Source organism: Lycium ferocissimum, chromosome 3 (assembly GCF_029784015.1).
Source record: "Lycium ferocissimum isolate CSIRO_LF1 chromosome 3, AGI_CSIRO_Lferr_CH_V1, whole genome shotgun sequence".
NCBI classification, from domain to species: Eukaryota; Viridiplantae; Streptophyta; class Magnoliopsida; order Solanales; family Solanaceae; genus Lycium; species Lycium ferocissimum.
In genome coordinates, this window is record NC_081344.1 from 6831705 (window position 1) to 6837704 (window position 6000).

General features: G+C 31.7%; 1 pseudogene; it reads right to left on the reverse strand.

Annotated features, from left to right (window-relative positions):
* Positions 1-3556: 3556 nt before the first annotated feature.
* On the reverse strand, positions 3557-5738 carry LOC132049495 (uncharacterized; annotated as a pseudogene).
* Positions 5739-6000: the final 262 nt, after the last annotated feature.

Here is a 6000-nt window from a genome sequence, read left to right on the forward strand (position 1 = left end):
GCGGCTTGGAATGAGAAAACATTCTACAAGTTTATGTTTTTTTGGATAATGATCAAAAACGCATTTGACTGTTACTTTTTTGTGAGTTTCACGCTCCCACTATCAATTGTTTCTTTTTCCTATATGAACTATTACCATATATGTATTAAAACTCACCTAGTTGGTAGTTTAAATAGGAAAAGGAACCGCTCATAGTTGTCCTAGTCAGCTTCGAGGTGTGTTTTAATACATAAATAGTGATAATTCAGATAGGAAAAAAGAACGACTGATAGTTGGGGTATGAAACTAGCGAAAAAGTATTAGTTCACGTGTGTTTTTGAACACTAACTCATATTTTTAAGAAGAAAATGTTTTTAAGCTCCCGTTTGGCCATAGATTTTGGGAGCATATTTTGGAGATTTGTTTTCAAATCCTTGTTTGACCATAAAATTTTGACAGATTTTAAAAAAACAAATCTTCAAATCCTAAATTCCGGCTCAAACTTGTTGTTGGGCCAAGATCTATGTTTTGGCCTTTTCAAAACTTTTAAAAACTACACCAAACTTTTGAATTTTATAAAAATGCTTCATCTATTTATGACCCAACTAATTCTATCTATCATGTTCCTCCATTAATTAGTTCTTCAGATTTGTAAACCCTTGCCAATATAGGAGGTGTCTCATTTCCTACATTGAATAATCTTTGCTTGTGATGGCGATAAATTGACTGGAAAGCCTAGGCCTTTGGAAAAAAATTTCTTCATAATACATATCTTGTCTAGACTTTTAGAGTTCTGAATGATAACAATCTTTTTGCCTTGGACATAAGTATCTATCTGAGATTAAGAAATTCTTCAAAAGCAAATCAAAATAATATATAAAGTAAAACTTGATTAAGTGTGATTTAGTAAAGTAAGAAACCACTAGCTAGTGGAAAGTACACACCGATGAGAGCAAACTATGAGCCTCAGAGAAATTGCCATTAGTCATTGACGTTTTTTCAAATCATTCGGCTGGTGCAGCTAATGTTTGGCCTTGTTTTTTAAGTTTTGTAATGCCCATAATACTTGAAGCTGGCTTTGAGATTTCCGACGAGAATTCTGTGACTTCGCCTTTACCGGTTAACAAAGTTATATACTTTAAATTTTAATACTTTTTCTTGTATCCGTATTATAATTTGAATTGTAATAGCTAGTAAGTGAGTTATTAGAAGTTGTTATTAAAATATCAACTATCACGTTCTGCATAATTTTGGGATTTGGAAAGTATGTATGTTTTGTATGGTTGGGTATTCTTGATAGTTTTTAGAGCTTATGGGTTTAAGTAATACTTCATGTTTTCCAAAACAAAAAGTGAAATATGTTTTGTAAAACTATGGCCTAACACATTTTCAAAACTTGAAAAACTTCATCTAAATCAAAATTTTCAGTTTTTGTTTTTTGGGAATCTATAGCCAAACGCTAGCTAAAATTAACGTCAAAGAAATGAGTTCACAAACTTGGATAAGCAAAATATGCTTATCTTTTTGGTCAATATCTTTTTGAAAAATGGCCAAAGGTGCAAATATACCCCGCAACTTTACGATTTAGAGCAGATATACCTTTTGTTACAAAAGTAGTGTACATATACCTTTTTTACAAAAATGGTGCAAAATATACCCTTTTATCGACAGATTTTTAAAAAAAATTTAGGTTGTTTTTTAATTAGAAAAAAGGTCACGTGACTTTTTAAAAAAAGTCTACCTATATTTTTTTTAGTAGACATATTTTTCTAAAGCCACATGGTAATTTTTTTTCTGGTGTGTCAAGTCTGGAAAGTTTAAAAAAAATATCTCCGAGACTTAAAAAAAGAAGTCTACCCATTTTTTTAAACGAACCAGACCCAACCAACCAGAAAAAAAAATACTATGTGGCTTTAGAAAAGTGTGTCTACTAAAAAGAAATGGGTAGACTTTTTTTTTTTAATTAAATTAAAAACTAACATAAATGATTTTTTTAAAATCCCGTTAGCGAAAAGGTTATATTTACCATTTTTTGTAACGTTAGTGATATTTGCATTTTATAACGGCAGTATATATACACCACTTTTGTAACGAAGAGTATATCTGCTCTAAATTGTAAAGTTGAAGGGTATATTTGCACCTTTGATTTACATATTTTTCTTGAACAATTAGTTTTTCTTGTTGGATTGAAAAAAATAGTGGGAATAACTGAAATCTATTAAAATTGGGGTTATTGTCAAAGTAGGTTTGTTTCCTAAAGCCACACGACTCCTAGTTTAGAATCTCATCTTTTTCAACTCCGTCTGATTTGGAACTTTGACAATTCGGCAATCACCCGCCAAGATCTTGAAAACGAAATTGTGCACTTATCTTAGCAACTCCTTATCTTTTTCAGATGCACTCTTTATATTGTCAAAAAATTAAATAATTAAACTCCTATAATATGAAAATCCTACACTTACTATTTTTATATATATTCGTAACTAAGTATATTAAAATATAATTATTCAAAAAATTATTTATAATTTCAATTTATGTGGAATAATAATTATATTTGAATATACATAGTTACGGATATCATGTGGGTTATAAATGTACTATTTCCATAATATAAGAGGCACAGTCAAACCTCTATATAATTGCCATCCGTTATAACATCATTTCACTATAATATCATGTTTTTCCCCGGAACCGATGTTTCATGTTATATTTTACTTCTCTATAACAACATCCTATCTATAACAACAGTGACATTCATTATAAAGGTACACTCTTTGTAAAATTAACTCTCTATAACAATCATACTCAAATATTGTGTAATAATATTTTGTAATATATATATCATGCATAAAATAAAATATTAAAATACTTGTGGTAAATTGGTAATCATCAAGGAAAAGCTATTGAATTCTTTTTTGCGAAAAGTTTGGACAAAAATCTTCATCAATTCAAGCTTTATATTGTCACTAAGAACTGGATTTTACGAAACAGCCTACAATTGTAGAATTCTTACGTCAAACTTGAAATATTTAAATTTTCAATTAATTTTAAATGCATATGTTCCTTAGATTTTAATTCTTTAGATTTTAATTCTTTATCGGAACGGAACAACTAGTAATGGATTTATTAGTCACTTCAATTTTTAATTACTGAACTATGAAAATCAATTGAGATTTTAAAATTAGCAAGTATTTTGTTTTCGTTTATAACATAAAAAGTACAGAAAAATAAATTTCTGTGTACTTTTGTTTATAACAACTAAATGAGATCCAAACATCAAATGCCAGGATACATAAATAATAGTACTTCAGTATAACAACCATGAAATTTTCTGACAAATGTTGTCATTATAGAGAGGTTTGACTTCATAAGTGTTTGAATTTAAAATACAAGAGGTTTTTCGAAACTGAATCATATTATAGGGGTGTTAAGTGTATTAACTCATTGGTTTATATATTGACGTGCATTTCTAAGGCTTGTTGCTTAATCTTCCAAAGGAGCAACAGAGACCAGAGACCATTTTGTATGAAGCACCAGTACTGGCAAACATTTGAATTTGAAAAGAAAAATAATACAATAACTGAAATATGCTCTGCTTGTAAATCTTTATAATCAACTCTCTAAACTTGGGTGCTACACAACTTAGCACATCTCCCATTACATAAAATACAACTTGTAAACCCTGTATTCACTTTCAACCCCTTGTGCATACTGATATCAGCCTTAAGCACAAGATGCCAAAACTATAATTACATTGCAGAATGAATACCACTCAAAATGCATTGGCAAATTGTAGCTATGCATTCTCTAATTAAGCATCACCATTTGCTCTTGACTGAGACTCAGCATCCACTGCTTTAACTTGTTCTCTGAACTTCTTATAAATATCCCCTTTATAAAACTTGAACGTTCTAAGCACCAAAACCAAAGAAACAACAAACCCCACAAAAGTAGATGCTGCAATAATCAAGAAAGCCATTTTGTAACACTCAACTCCAGTACAAGTCAAGTCTTCACCATGCTTCCTAATAATCCCATGAGCTTCCATTTGCTTCATTGCTTCTCTATCATACAAATTACCAGCCACCTTAACATTGAAAATATGTAGGCCCCGATAGGGCTTGCAGCACCACCAAAGTTGAGCAACGTCGAATAATGCTTAAGCCCAAATATCTCAGATATGATCGCGAATATCAACGGCCATAGAGCACCAAAACAGAACCCCATTAGCACAGATGCAATATATAAAGTATCAGGCACACCAAACGCGATCAAAACATGGCCCACACAAGAGAAAAGAAGCACCAATGTGAGCATCAACGGGCGCGGGAACTTGTATTTTTCCAAGAAAATCTCAGAGGCGAATCCAGAACCTACTCGCCCGAGATAACCCCATATACTCACAAGTGACACAAATGTAGTAATACTTGATGTTGGATAACCTAAGGCTTTACCAATTTGACCTAAATTATCCATAGCTGTTAAAAGTCCCCCTGCTCCGAAAATCGTAGCAATAAACAAAATCAACATATCTATGCTGAGAACTGCTTGCAATATTGTATAATCCTCCCCTCTCTCTGGTGGTTTAAACACATTTTGAAAGAAGGAAACATGATCTTTCTGATCATTAGTTGGAACAATAGTTGCTGAAGATTGAAGTGGTCTTTCAATTTCAGCAACTCTGACTTCTATAGGATGACTTAAACTTTGTTTCTTTGTGTCAAATAGTTTTAATTCTTCTCTGATGACAAGAATTATAGGAGCAAATAGCAAAACAAGAATGGTAGCAGCAGTTGACCAATAACCAACGCTATTAAACTCAACTCTATTTTGCACTATAATTATAGCCATGAGAAAACCAGCTAGACCAAGTGACATAAAGAGTAGTTGGTAAAAAATCTTGAGTTCATTTTCTTGCTTAGTAACCTTCATAGTCCTAATAACTCTAAGAAAAACACAAGAAACAACAGCAGGTAACCAAGCAATAAGCAAGATTAAAGATTTCGCATTTTTTCCATAAAAGGCATGATATAGTTGTGTAAGTATAGCACCACTTAAACCAACAAAACCCTTTAAAAGTCCAAGAACAATTCCTCTGCTTTCTGGGAAATTCTTAACACAAGTCACTATAACCCCAGTATTTGCAAAAGTCTGTGAATTTGCCCCAATGAAAATACAAAAACACATTTGCCAAACTTTGGGTTTAGGTAATCTCCCTGTAACAGCAAACCATATAGAAAAATACCCAGAAAAGTTCATAAATGCACCAAGAAGAAGAACAACCCATGGTGGGGTGACTTCATTGATTAAACCAGAAATAATTCCAACATTTGCACCTAAATCTTTGAAAAAACTAAGTAAGTTTAAGGTTGTTTGGTCATAACCTAATGATTTCTTGACTTCTTCAGAGTAGAGACCAAATATGTAAGTGCCACCTGCGACAGACAAGATCAAAAGTGAAGCAAAAACCGTAAACCATCGACCAACAAGCATGTGCAGACCAAAATTTTCCATGGCTTTCATACAACAATGGCTGCTAATGAATTCTCTTTTCCTTTTTTTTTTTTTTTTTGGGGTCACGGCACAGAGTTAAGATGGTTGTTGTGAATATATGAAGCAATAATAACGAGATCTTGTATCTAGACTAAAACAAGTATAGATTCGTTTAGGCTAAGTATATGGTAGCATGTTTGGATTGGATATTAGAATTAATTATATGATAATCTTTCCTTATTTTCCCAAGCCTAACTCCTCTTTACTTTTAGGTGGAGTCACTTAAGTCTTTGCATGATCACCGTTTTAATTTTTTTTTCCCTTCCAATTATCATTTTCCATTTGTTTTCATATATTTTAATTATTTCCGTGTTTTAGTTTGACTGGACGTGAAGTTAAAAAACGTAAGAAAATTTTGAGCTTTGTGGCCCAAAACTAATGTACATGAGGTTTAAAAAATAATTTTTAAAATTTGTGATTTTAAACATAACGTAAATTAGAAAATTACTCAATATAAAAATAATATTC